Source organism: Amphiura filiformis, chromosome 5 (assembly GCF_039555335.1).
Source record: "Amphiura filiformis chromosome 5, Afil_fr2py, whole genome shotgun sequence".
Classification (NCBI taxonomy): domain Eukaryota; kingdom Metazoa; phylum Echinodermata; class Ophiuroidea; order Amphilepidida; family Amphiuridae; genus Amphiura; species Amphiura filiformis.
The window spans coordinates 42980916-42995778 of record NC_092632.1 but is presented as its reverse complement, the minus strand read 5'-3'; the positions used below and the strand labels follow the sequence as shown (position 1 = coordinate 42995778).

The 14863-nt window shown below is 35.0% G+C and overlaps 1 protein-coding gene across 1 annotated transcript in view; it reads right to left on the bottom strand.

Moving 5' to 3' along the window:
* The window catches only part of LOC140152212 (uncharacterized), a 194699-nt gene that overhangs the window by 22077 nt on the left and 157759 nt on the right, over positions 1 to 14863 (bottom strand). The window lies entirely within an intron of this gene.

Here is a 14863-nt window from a genome sequence, read left to right as displayed (position 1 = left end):
CAACATGGGGGCGTGGGGGCAGTGTGCCCAGTCCACAGAATTAGAGAAGGAGAACCGGGACTCTCTATACCGCCATGTATAATCGCGTCGTCAACTATGGGGATAAAATTGGGGGTATTCGGGTCCTTGCCGATGGTGCGCAGTCTCTGCGCAGAGACAAACTAAAACAATTCTGTGTCTCTTCTTTAGTGTCTTGGTATCATGTGCAGGTCGCATCAAGTACATCTCTCAAATGCACCCATCATCCATGTCGCTCTTGCATGACAACGAATTGCCTCAAGCGCATTCCGAGGAAAACAGAATACCCCCAATTTTAGCTCCATGCCTGTATCAAGATGGCGGTCAAGTCTGGTTCTCCTTCTCTAATTCTGTCCCCCAGTTAGATATCTTACCCCCAGTCCCCCCATCAATAAAAGCAAACAAATCGAAAATGCCATGTTTCGCGGCAATTTTGCTGACATTATTTTTCATGATTTTTGACGCTCCTGAAATTCACTTTGCCCCCCTATTCCCAGTGGAAAAAAATTTGTGCCACCGCTGAATACAACCCAATGTTAGTATGTTACAATGTTTTCAACTCTTGTTTTCAACGGTCAGCTTTGTTCCTAAGGAAAATGTAATGCCCACCAACCGCTACATGCATTATGGTACACACATCAATTGCAACATTTACTCACAGTAACCGCAACACGTACATTGAGACATTTACTATGTGAAGTGGCAACCGCAACATATTAAATCAACCTTCTTTTGTGATGAATTGAAGGAGATTTTAAGGTATATAATTTGAAAATAATATGAGTTCATTGTTTCATTTAAACATTTAAATGATTTGAAAACAATTTTGAGTTTATTGTTGACTTGTTAATTAAGCTGTTTTAGGCTGGCACATTAACTTTTTCAAAGATCTTTTGATTATTGACTCATTTCAAGAGAACTCTTCCCCTAAGAATCCAACACCTACAGCAAGAGCTGTATCTTTCAATCACTGTTATGGAGGTATCACAATGCATTTTTATTGGCCTGGAGACCATATTTTACACTTTATTTGTATTCACCCTTTGCACAGATGCTCCATCTTGTTACCAAAACAAGGTTCTCCCTACAAACGCATGCACAAAAAGTGCATTTTTGTTTCTTGCGCTTTTCTAGCAATGCGTCAGAAGACTTTTGCAAATTAGCATACGTGGCAATTAAAGCACATGTTTGAGGGGCGTATACACGCGCAACACACACTTTGCATGTAGAACCTCGTTTTGAGATGACCGTGCCATCGACTAATAGCACCATTTCATCCAGATCATAGTCATGCTGTTTACAGGGCCATTCCGACCATTAGGCCAGGTAAGGCGGTCGCCTAGGGCGGCAAACGCAGAGGGGCACAAAAAAGGCGAAAAAAAAACCCAGGAATGGAGGAAGAAAATATGAGGGCGGATAAAAAGAAAAAATGGGCAGCATACAAATAGGTCAAAATGATGAGTTTTCAAGGGGGTAACCCCCCTTAACACTTTTTTGGTATCTTTGTTGGGGCGGCAGGGAGAGGCTTTGCCTAGGGCGGCAAAATCCCTGAGAACGGTCCTGGCTGTTTATAAGGATATCCGACTCGGTTCATTCCTCCAGGACCACAACCTTACAGTGTGCATCATGTCTGTACTTAAATTGTGATGTGATTATCCAAACAGCACTAAGTTGGACTGAGACAGCCTGGGGTTAACACCCCACTCTTTTTGAAACTGACTGCGAGATACAAGTATTCACATGGTTCTCTGTACACGGGACTGGCGGCTTAACTAGTGGCATGTGTTTGTATATTCTGGTAAAAAAAAGTAGGCAAAATGTTTTGGATGGATGACCCATGATAAAGACTTCATTACAGTCAGTTCTGCTTTCATATTTAGTTTAATGGTGATTACACACATACAAACAGTGACCCCCACAAACACACCCCTGCATACCCATGCAGTGACACCCCACATCCCCACATACCACACAAGTCCAAACTGAGTTGCTTAACAGTATTTGTTTCAAATTTGCAATAAAAACAACAACAAAACACCCATTAGAAGTAGGTTAATCTTTCACTGGAACCAAATTTTAAAAAAAAATCAAAATAAAGCTTACAGAGTATTTATATATTCCATAAAAATGCACTAAACAAACCAGGTAGAATTATCTTTCCCAAGCAATTAATATAATGGCATACTTTATTCTATCGGAGAAAAAAAAACATGAATTGGACTATTTTAATCGCTTAAGTACAATCTACTTCCCCCTTTCTTCACAAAACCCAACTGGGAGTCATACAAGCAGAAAATCTGAATACTTGACAAAAATACACCCGCTGAAAAGCCTTGCTGCTAGCGTTTTCTGTACTCTAAATTGACGGCATGATTGCCTTGTACAGAAGCTTACAGACATCAATGTATGCTACAGCCTAGCTTCCAGCCAATTTTCTCAACTGTGACATTTTACTGGGGTGTATTTATTAGCCACTAAAATGATTTTCAACCGGTGCTCAATATGTGAATTGAGGTACTCTTTGTCACTTAAATAGAAGCGCTTGTTTTCATTTTAGGAGTCTCAACTTCTTAGGGGCAGACAGGAGAAGAGGAGGAGAAATCCTCACACGACCTTTGACCTCTCTTCAGAGCAAGAAAGGCTTTGACGTAATAGTAGTAATTTGTGATGCTTTGTATGTTGTTGAAAACAAATTAGAAAACACACTTTAAGACCCCTGAAGTCCTTAGTAATGATCATTAATATTCTAATTTTCTATAAGATCAAAGGTCATGTATTATTATTATTATTATTATTAACAAATACTTATATGGCACTCTATACAGAGATCACAGCGCCTTACAATAATACAAAATTACAAACAAACCAAGAATCAAAAAGAAGCAAATATAATAAACAAATCCCTAAACTTTAGGGAATAAATGGCTTTTCAGATGGCGTTTGAAGATGTGGACGGACACCGTCTCTCTGATGCCAACAGGTAGCTGGTTCCAAAGATATATAACAGAAATCATTTCTATTTAAATGATCAAGACAAATACGATACAACAAAACAATAAATTTTGAGATACAGCATAATCAAGCATGTAAATTCTTTCATTTTTCATTGCTTAAGGTGGTACTACACCCCTTGATAAATTTGAGACTATTTTTGCATTTTTCTCAAAAAATAATAACACACTGGTAACAAAAGTTATGTATATTATAGGGGCAAGGAATCCAGTTACTATACTGGAATTTCAGTGACTCAAGACAAGTTGTACTTTATTTATGATAAGAAAAGAGGTACCACTAGAATGCACCTCATTTCTTACCATATATAATGAACCACTTGCCTTGAATCACTGAAATTTCAGTGAAGTAATTGGATTCCTTGCCCCTATAATATACATAACTGTTGGAAAGAAAACAAGCAAGGAACACCAACTTGATGTGGGGAAACAAGTAAAATACAGACTAGACAATATGCAGGGGGGCAAAACCAGCAAATGTAGGCATAGGAAGTAGATAAAGTTCGATAGCCAAAAATTACCAGTTCCAAGGCTCACAAAAGTGCTAAACCTGCAAAAACAACAAGGATCAATGATGTAAATCACTGTGCACAAAAACAGACTCGGTAAACCAAACAATCAATGTACATGTAGTTACAAAAACCAGCAAAGTTTGATGGCCAAAAATTGCCAATTTCAGAGCAAAACAGTACAAAAGTAACCTGGAGCAGACAAACAAAACCAAACAGACAAAAAAAACAAAAAACATCCATCATTTGAAAATTTTGACCTTTTGTATTGAAGAAATACAGTTTTTCCAAAACAATTTAGGAGTTTTGGGGGAAAACATATATATCTTCAATACGAAAGGTCAAAATTTTCAAATGATGGACAGCTTTTCCTCCCAGCTACATACACTTTAAGTACACATCATTAGATTTATAAAGTTTACTTCAAGGACTGTTAAATGTCAAAAATATTTGCCATAAAATTTGTATTATATCATGAATTTAAAAAAAAATCAAAATTATTTGATATCAGAAGGACATTCTTCGTATTCAGAATGTAATTTGGTGCATTTGATGTGCTGTCAGGTCCACAAAAAGTACTGTGCAAAGGCGGATGACTGACCCCTTAAGGCAGCTGTGTACTCTCAGACATGCATGTAGTAAAAGTGCCATAACTTTGTAATTATTCACGCAAGACATATAAAAGTATACATTTTTATAAAGGCAATACATCAATGAATCTTAATATAAATACAGATTTGGTGTAAAAACAACAATTATGAAGAAAATCACAAAAAGTGAGTTTTTGGCCATTTTTGTTCGGTACATCATAACAAAAAAACACTCTTTCCAAAAAATTTTGTTTTGTTATTTTCTTAATCTTCAGACATCATTCCAAAAACGTTTTTTTTTAGTTTTTTGATATTGGCCTTATTTCTTTAGATATTGACCATATAAGGCATCAAAATGAACTTTTAAAATTCACAAACGCCTATTTGCACAAAATGATGCCTAAAATCGGAAATAGACCAAAATATAAAAAAAATGAGAAAATTGTTTCTTAAGTCGATCATGCTTTTTATGATGAGCATAATTTCTTACCTATAGATGCTGTATTTATTGAGTTATCGTGTACCTAAATCGTCATTTTACCGAGAAAATGAACATTGAAATAAAGGCTGTTGAAGTTTAAAGAGGTCACATTTGCACTTTGATCAAGCTCACAGGAGAATGCGGCAGTTCTCGCTTTTTCTACCTTACATTACGTGAACATCGGGTAAATCCACAGCCCCTTGAGAAGTTTGGGCGAAATCTATTCATATCTTGGTGTTTAAATCGGGGGAAAGAACTTGAAAAAATTCACATTTTATCAGCTGAAACGGAGCCATTTGACCGCAAGGTTTTATGAAATCAGTGCTTCCGTGGTGCTTCCATAAGATGCGCCACGCATGCAGATAAGCGTTGCGTATGCGTAGCGTATCTGTGCGTTAACAAATTGCACGTCTACAAAACGCGATGCGTTGTTGCGCGCGTATACCCCGATGGTACAACAAAGATTTTCTTTCCTTTTAAATTGCGGAAACGAGTGAAATAGTGAAATAAAATCCATAAAATAGAGCATTTGGAGTTAACAAATCTGGATTTTCTTCCCTTGTATTTATAAAATACATAACAAAGTAAATACATTTCAAAAAAGCTCAATTTCGCGAAAGAAACAATGTCTAGAGTACACAGCCGCGTTAAGGAGTACAATCTTAGAAACTACAAAATGTGGACATTCAAAAAATGTATGTATTCAATCGTTATGAAATCATAATCACCAGCATTATCAGGTCTAATGATGACACTCTTACAATCATTCAAGGACAATGACATGGTCATACTGCACAGATGATATCAATAGGACGCATGCTACTCATGTCATAATTGCAATAACAACATGAGTATGTGAGCTCACATGTCACATTCTTGTGATATGGTCCGACCATAATCAGTGATTGCAATATGATTGCAATGGACAGAGCAAATGATCTTATGTAACTTTTAAAGGGACACTCTGGCAATCACAACATTATGCCTCATATGTTAGAAAAATAATTATCAAGCACGAATCACATGGCTTTATCTAAAACAGACTCTTATTGACTCTCACCGCACGATATTCAAATTTCCCGGGCACCGAAATTGCCTGTGGCAATGATGTCCGGGTAACACAATGAAGGCTGACAACAATTTTTGAGCACAAATAACCATGGCGTCATTGCCATAGACAATTTTGGCGTGGGAATTTTAAATATCGCGTGTTGAGAGTCGGCTGTTTTTATTTGTTTTTATGGTCAATATGAGTTTGTTTCAAATAAAACAACATGATTCGTGCTTGATAATAATTATTGTTTTTCTAACATATAAGGAATAATGTCGTGATTGTCTGAGTGTTCCTTTAAAGAATTCACTAATACTCTTTGTATCAAAACAAATCCTTGGGTATCATCATCATCAACAAGCTTCTTTGTTCTTTGTAAAAGCACTTAAGGGATTTTGATGTATTCACTATGTAAGCATGGTTTATTGTTGATGTTCATAATGATTGTTTCTACTGCTTATTTCGCCATTATACAAATGTGTCCATCCACCATAAGGTATATTGCTGATAGCAATCTATAAGCAAATGTGATGATGCATGCTGGGAATGAAAAGGGCTCAAAAGCTATTGAATTCGGCACCTGCGACAACTGATTTGAGCCCTTTTTATTTCACCATTATACAAATGTGTCCATCCACCACAAGGTATAAGCAAATGTGATGATGCATGCTGGGAATGAAAAGGGCTTAAAAGCTATTGAATTCGGCACCTGCGACAACTGATTTGAGCCCTTTTTATTCCCAGCATGCACCATGTTTGCTATGATTAGCAATATACGAATGGGCTTACGCAATGTCACTCAAAAATGATGGAAAACACAGGATTTCGATCTCAACTCTTTAAAGGAAGGTGACCTGATATATTTGGAAAATCAAATTCTATAAAACTTATGTATAACATAAAATGTCATCCCTTTCAAGCACTCATGAAAAAAGAACATGTAAATGTTTTTTGCAAATGTGACTAATTCCTTATGGAATTACCGACATTTATACAGCGTGATATGGTAGTCTACAGTGTTTTTATTGATGATAATCATCATGATCATGTAATATATTGATTTCAAGTGAAAGGCCCTATTTTTCTCATAAATATATTGAAATTAGAAGTTCCAACTCAGTGAATTTCCGAAGATATCATCAAAAAACTGCCTAATTAGTCTCAAATGTGGTATACCATATTTGAGACTAATTCAACAGTTTTTTGATGATTTCTTCGGAAATATACCGATTTGGAATGCCAAATTTCAGTATGTTTATGAGAAAAATATGAGCTCTTATCTAATACCAAAATCAGCATTTTGATGAGGTAAAGTGGGGAGATGAGATTGTCAATCAGGTTACCCACCTTTAACAGAATTTGTACTACATAACAAGCAACAGGTGCATGTAATACATCAATGGTGTGCTTATATTAGGATCATTTACCCCCAGCCCCCAACTCAACACAAAAGTTGACAACTATGAGAGTTACCAAATCTTTCAAAGGCCCCCTTTTGCAATGATTTTCATTAAATTTGCCCCCCTTTTTGATGCAAAATCGAGGACAAAATTTTGCCAAAAACAACCCCTTTTTTGTGGTTTTCAATGACCAGAATTTCAAACACCCTTTTTCAATTATTAGAATTTCAAAAACCCCTTATCAATGACACTAAATATTGACATAAAATTTCTGGATTTTCTCAAGTACCCCTTTTATTTAAATTTCGCGGACAGTGCAAATTAAATAACCCTATTTTGTGATTTCACTGTCAAATTTCATGGACAGTGCAAATTAAATACCCCCTATTTTGCCAATTTCGCGGTCCTTGCTACTGGTAAAAAAATAACCCCTTTTCCGAGCAATTTGGTAACTCTCATGGTTGTCAACTTTTGTGTTGAGTTGGGGGGCCGGGCATTTACCTGTCCAAATCTCATAAAGTGAAAACGTCCACATTTACAGCCCATTTGTGGTGGACAGTCACATATTTTCCCGATCACCATGGGATAAAAGGAACAAAACAATAGGGACAGTGATCCCACAAAGGTCGTCCGAAGATATGGGTAGTGAACACCAGGCATAGTAAATAATATGCCTGTGTGACAGTTTTTATTTTAAATTTTCGGCCAATTTCACAATTTGACCTGAAAAAACCTTTGGCCTCAGTGTGTGACCTTGCAATTGGAATTGAACTGCTCATGTGAGACAAGATTTTTGCATTTTCCCTATTTACATATTAACTGCAAATGACCTTTGGCCACAGTAATGTAACCTCTACCACCTATACATGAAGGGATGATGAAGGTACCCATAATGCAGTTATGGCCAAAGTTTTGTTGCAATAGGATTTTAACTATTCATATGAAACCAACATTTTAACCAAAATGTTCACATAATGGTATTTTTTTTACATTTGACCTCAGTATATAACCTTAATTAATACCACCAACAGATGAGAGTTCCCATAGTGCAGCTATGACCCAAGTATGGTTGCAATAGAATTTGAACTGTTGATATGAGACCAAATTTTTAACCAAAACCTTATACATATTTGTTGACGGAATTGTTGACAGATGGACACACAGTGACGTATACACCTTTAGATACTAATAACAAGTCATTCATTGACATTGAAAGGGCAATATCTAGATTAAACAATCAAGTCATTATTTGACTTGTTTATATAATCTTGTGGGAAATGATGTTGTTGATCATAGTCCAGTTTTAAGACAATAGGTACTGACTTGATAACCAAGTGGGAATCTGACATTTAGTGAGACAATTGTTACTTGATAATTACAAAGTCTTTAAGTTTCGTGGGAATATTTGCCATTTAGCTAGCAAGACAATTAAATGTGCTCATTAATGACATAATGTCAAAATTGCTCTATTGACCTGACAAACACATTAAAATTGGTTGAATCCATAATGTGTAAGTTAGGACATGTGTGGACTGTGAACATTGCAAAATTAACCAATTTCATATTATAAGATTGTACATTATGGCTTTAAATCCTTTCAGTGTCCCAGCTTTTGTTTGTAAGTTAGCCCCTGTACCAATTGTACCAATCCCACAGAGCAGCATCATGACAGTTTATACATGTATATGAAAGGAAGATGACCCGGTGATTTGGAAAATCAAATTCTTTAAAACTTATGTATAACATGCATAAAATGGGACCCCTTTCATTCAAGCATAGGGGAAGGTGGGGCATAACGGACCCCCGGGGCAAAACGGAACCACCTGGAAAAATAGGCCTTGGCAATACTGCCGTCTATGCAAATTATATTGAGGAACACAAGTATGGCTACAAGGATTTACAACAAAAATTTTATCTGAAACAATCCACTGACATTCGAGCAAGATCGAGTCAAAAAATTACTACCCGTCTGGTGTAAGATATGTAGATGTTTAATGCGCTGAAATTTAAACTTTATTAATATCGGATTCCCAAATAATTGTGTATATTGTAAACACGAAGGTACTAGCCATGAGCTGTATTAAGTGCATGGCCTATATGCTACGATGTATTATGCATGCAACCTATTTCTAAAAAAAATCGGGTATGGGGCAAAACGGAACCCTAGGTGTGGGGCATAACGGAACAGGGTTCCGCTTTTGCCGGGCGCTTTTGTCCCACAGATGGGTTCCGTTTTGCCCCAATTGGACATAACTTGTCTTCACTCAAGGAAATGTAGGCGTTATCTAGGGGCCTACTCGAACATGGTAAACACTTTGCTGAAACATAGACATATAACTAGACCTACAGATAGAATTAATGATTAAAAGTTAACCACTTACTCCACAGAGATGGTAGGCCTACTGAATATTTCTTTCTAATCAAATATTGGTCATACATATTATAGGCCTACTTGGCCTATAAGAAGTTAACCACTCACTCCACAGAGATGGTAGGCCCACTTAATATTGTAACTGAATATAGGCCTACATATAACTAGGCCTAGGGCCTACCGATGGAACAACTGATATAAGTTTGCACCCAGGGCGCCGTTTTGCCCCATAGGGGGTTCCGTTTTGCCCGATAGTGGGGCAAAACAGATTTTTTTTTTTTTTGAAAATATTTCTTCATTTTTATAAAAAATTGTAAGATTCAACTGAACATATAATTTTTACAGTCATATTACTTATGGTGACGTCACAGAGCATCCTCAAAGTTAAGTGTTCCGTTATGCCCCACCTTCCCCTACATGCAAAAAGAACGTGTAAATGTGACTAATTCCTTATGAAATTACTGACATTTATACAGTGAAGTACTAGTAGTCTACAGTGTTTTTATCATCATGATCATGTAATATATTAACATCAAATAAAAGACCCCATTTTTCTCATTAACATCAAAATTGGGAGTTCCAAATCCTAAAATTTAGCACAAATTTGACAATTTTCTCAAAATTTGTGTATGTGGAAATTTTTGGTTCCAGATTCACAAAATTGGGGCAAGTTCCCAATAAATTAAAAAGAATTTGGACAAAATTGAATGACACAAATATATACCATTTTCCACATCAAAAAGGGACAATCCTTTTGCTACATGCCAAATATGAGAACAGTTTACATAATTAATATCTAAATATCTTCTGCCTGATAATACAGGTGATGGCTATTAATATAATACTGCTTCACCTGCTTCTGAAAGGAATACATTCAAATATTTAGTTTTCATTTGGCATTAAGGCTTGGATTAGTGTTAAGTTTCAAATTAGGTTAAGGCTTCCTGTAACAGTTATGGTTTGGATTGAGAAATTAGCTATGTGCATTTGAATGGAACTTAGCAAGTAATTTATATACAAAATTTTAATTTTGTACACTTTCACTGGGATCACTGAACAGATGGGGTTCTCATGCTTGGTTTGGGTAGGGATATGCCTCTGAGAATGTGGAAGTGAGACCCATATTTATGGGATTCATTTTAATACCAAAGTTCCAGATTTTGCGTTAAATTTAACACAAATTTGAAAATTTCTCAAAATTTGTGTATGTGGAAAATTTTGGTTCCAGATTCACAAAATTGGAGTAAGTTCTCAACAAATTTTGAATTTTGACAAAATTGACACATATATACCATTTGTTCACATCAAAAGGGGACAATCCTTTTGCTACATGCCAAATATGAAACAGTTTACATAATTTATATCTAAATATCTTCTGCCCTGATATTACAGGTGAAGGCTATTAATATAATACTGCTTCACCTGCTTCTATAAGGAATACATTCAAATATTTAGTTTTCATTTGGCATTAAGGCTTGGATTAGTATTAAGTTTCAAATTAGGTTAAGGCTTCCTGTAAGACTTATGGTTTGGATTGAGAAATTAGCTACGTGCATTTGAATGGAACTTAGCAAGTAATTATTTATATACAATTTTAATTTTGTACATTTTCACTGGGATCACTGAACAGATGGGGTTCTCCAGTTTGGTTTGGGTAGGGATGCACCTCTGAGAATGTGGAAGTGAGACCCATATTTATACAGATTTTTACCAAAACAATAGGATTCATTTTTATACCAAAGGCCCAGATTTTGGGTTAAATTTAACACAAATTTGACAATTTTCTCAAAATGTGTGTATGTTTTGGAAAATATATACCATTTTTATGGTAGGGATGTACCTCTGAGAATGTGGAAGTGAGACCCATATTTATGGGATTCATTTTAATACCAAAGGCCCAGATTTTACGTTAAATTTAGCACAAATTTGAGAATTTTCACAAAATTGGGGCAAGTTCCCAACAAATTTAAGAGAATTTTTACAAAATTGCCACATATGTACCATTTGTTCACATCAAAAGGGATAATCCTTTTGCTACATGGCCAAATATGAGAACAGTTTGCATAATTTATATCTAAATATCTTCTGCCCTGATATTACAGGTGATGGCTATTAATATAATACTGTTTCACCTGCTTCTGAAAGGAATACATTCAAATATTTAGTTTTCATTTGGCATTAAGGCTTGGAGTAGTGTTAAGTTTCAAATTAGGTTATAGGCTTCATGTCAGAGTTATAAGATATGGTTTGGATTGAGAAATTAGCTACATGCATCTGAATGGGACTTCAACTTTGTCAATACTGCTGTTTTCCTTATTTTATTGCTATTTTTTTCATTTCAAAAATACTTAATGACAATTTTTATGACTTATCCTTTAGTAAGTAATTTATATACAATTTAATTTCGCTGGGATCACTGAATAGATGGGGTTCTCAAGCTTAGTTTTGGAACCACTGGGTTTTTCATTTTTCATTTCATTTCATTCGGCTGCGAAGCAGGCGACTACAAAGTTTCTCCATGTACTACGATCTGAAGCCAAGTGGCAATGGCATCTGGCAGTAGAAAGTTGTCGAAATCCCCCAACAGTTTTTGCACATAAGACAAGTAGGAACCCACTGGGTTAGATTTTGTGTAAGTGCTAAAGATAGAATTCAGGTAGAGGGTCAGGGGTAAATCTTACAAATAGTGTTGATAGAAAGGGTATCAGATTTTTTTCCAGGCTCTGCAGAGCAAATGAGTTTTGTAGCATTAAAATCAATTAAAAGTTCTTATTTCTGTTCCCAATTTCCTTTGCTAGCTTTCATCAGGTAACTGTATCAAAAATTTCCATATACAGGGTGTCCCAGAAAAAATTACCAAGTGAATAAAATTGAACGTAAGTCGAGAAATAGACATCAGAATCAAAAAATTCAAAATGTAGCGCATAGCCTATTTTGTTGTGCATCACATACGAAAATTTTATTTGATTCGGTTGACTGGTTCCGAAGAAATGAACGATTGCATAATGCGTGCGTCAATGCAGTTCATTCCAAGTTTGATCAACAGGTGCTTTTTTCATACTCGCTCACCACTTCCTAAAGTTTGTGTATCTCATTAAATTTAGTCCACATTATCTATTAAAATCCGACAGTGTTATGTCATTCATGCTTTCACTGAAGATGAATAACAGCCGAGAAATCATTGATTACCTGCAATTGGAAGTTCTCCAACTTAATTATTTAGGTTGTGCAAATATACTTTATGAAGAACATTTGAGCCAAGAATGATAATAATCACAGATTGACAGATTTAAACTTAGCCTACAATTTTTTGGAAAAATATTTTGAAAACATGTGTGTGAGAAATTTTTAAGCCAGCTGGAATTATTTATGTAGTAATTTTTTATGCAACATTTATATCAACATTAACGAAAAAAGATATTTACAAATACCAGCATCATCTTACATGCAAGCTTTCATTTTCAATATCGTGCATGTTTTCATATTTGAATAAAAACCTAATTAATTTTTTTGCAAGAAACAGGTTGTTTAAAAAGAACGAAAAGGATTTCATAGAACAAAATATGAAGCCCGTTGACAGTGTAACCACTAATGCACATTGTGTTGAATGATCTTTCTTTCAAACTTGGAATGAAGTGAATTGACACATGCGTTATGTAATCGCTCATTTCTCCGCGACCAGTCAACCGATTCCAGTAAAATGGGTGTATAAGATGCAGAATATAATGGGCTACACGCTGATGTTTAGATTTTTGCATTCTGACGTCTATTTTGCGACTTACGTCCAAATTCATTTGCCCGGTAATTTTTTCTGGGACACCCTGTATATTATTTTAGAACATCATTTTAATCCACAAACCTTCACAGCTTCTAGCATATTTTTAATTGCATATTTAATTTGATTAATAAATGATGATCATGAAGTATAGCATTATATATGGAATATCATGATGGTTAGTTTGAAAGAAGGAACTCATGTTAAATCATGCCAAAAACAATCTAATATTAGATAATTCAATATTTTACCTTATAATTTAATTTGCAAAGGAAATAAATCCATTTCAAACCATCTAAATTTGTGAGTTTAAGTCAAACCTAAGGGCATGTGTACAAATCTTTCTTAAGCTTTTTGTAAGAAAAAGATCTCTACTTGGGATTATATTTTTACTCAGATACACAAAACTGTGAATTGCTTGTGGAAACGGTATGCAAATTTAGTCCAATTTCACATCATACGCTAAAATATAATGGTAACATTTATGATTTTCTAACTTTCTTCTTTAATATTGTTAAGCTGAAACGTGTTGATCAACATGTACCTAATTGTTTTACAGATATTTCCTAACAAAGTAGAAATGTATGATTGAATGGTATTGCTTCAAGGTATTTGGATCCCAATAAAAACTACATAAAACTGATTTAAGCCTTCAATTAGAAGGGGAAAATTATACATTCATTACACTTTCAATACATTTTTCAGTTTCCATACCTATGGATGATCTCACTGCAAGCATCTATGATAAATCTTACTAATTTAATAAGTAATATCCTTCATCATTCTGAAACTGTGATCATTATTTTCTTTTTGACTTCATAGGCAAAAAGAAATGATTTTGCTATCAAACACACCTATGATTTCACTAACAAAGATCCTGACCGCCTTCAATTCCCACAGTAGATAAGATAACCAAACTGCTTACAACCAGCCAGCCATCAAATTTATAAATTTGAATTCAAAAGATTGCGAGGTGGCCATAGGCATCGCCATAAGAAAATTCAATGAACCATGATATTGACATCAGCCTGGCCCAACAAAAATGATCACAATAATGTGAAGATATATTTACCATACGGTTCATTCCATTATTTATTAATTATTATGTGCAAGAACTGGGAAATTTATTAAAAATAAAGATAGAATGATTCCTGCATGAACCAAGTCTAATATGTGTTTTTCTCTGTTGCTGATGTCATGCAGTTGTGACAGCCTCCAAAACCAGTATCAATTTAAAAAAAAACCATTTAAAATGAATAAATTTAATGAAACTGACTGACATTATTGTGAAACAATGTAACTTTTTTGACAAACATTTTCTTCCAATATGTGGAAAAATGTAATTTTGAATCCCTGCAGTTTATTTTTTCTCAGACCTGACCAATATTTATGTCATGCCAGGGGAAATGAGGGAGTTTCAAGGGGAACAACAAAATGTATTTATGAAGAAGGGGGTACCTTTATTATCATTATTATCAATAATATTTTAAGAAAAATATGGAAAACCCAAAACACAAATGTTAAATTAATGTAAGCATTACCCCAGCCATCAGTAAAATATTCATCTATTCCTTTACTCTGTTGAACCTACAAATGGCAAAAAATATTTATTTTATTGTGTGCATCCATAATGTCCAAACTTATGTTCCTGTATATT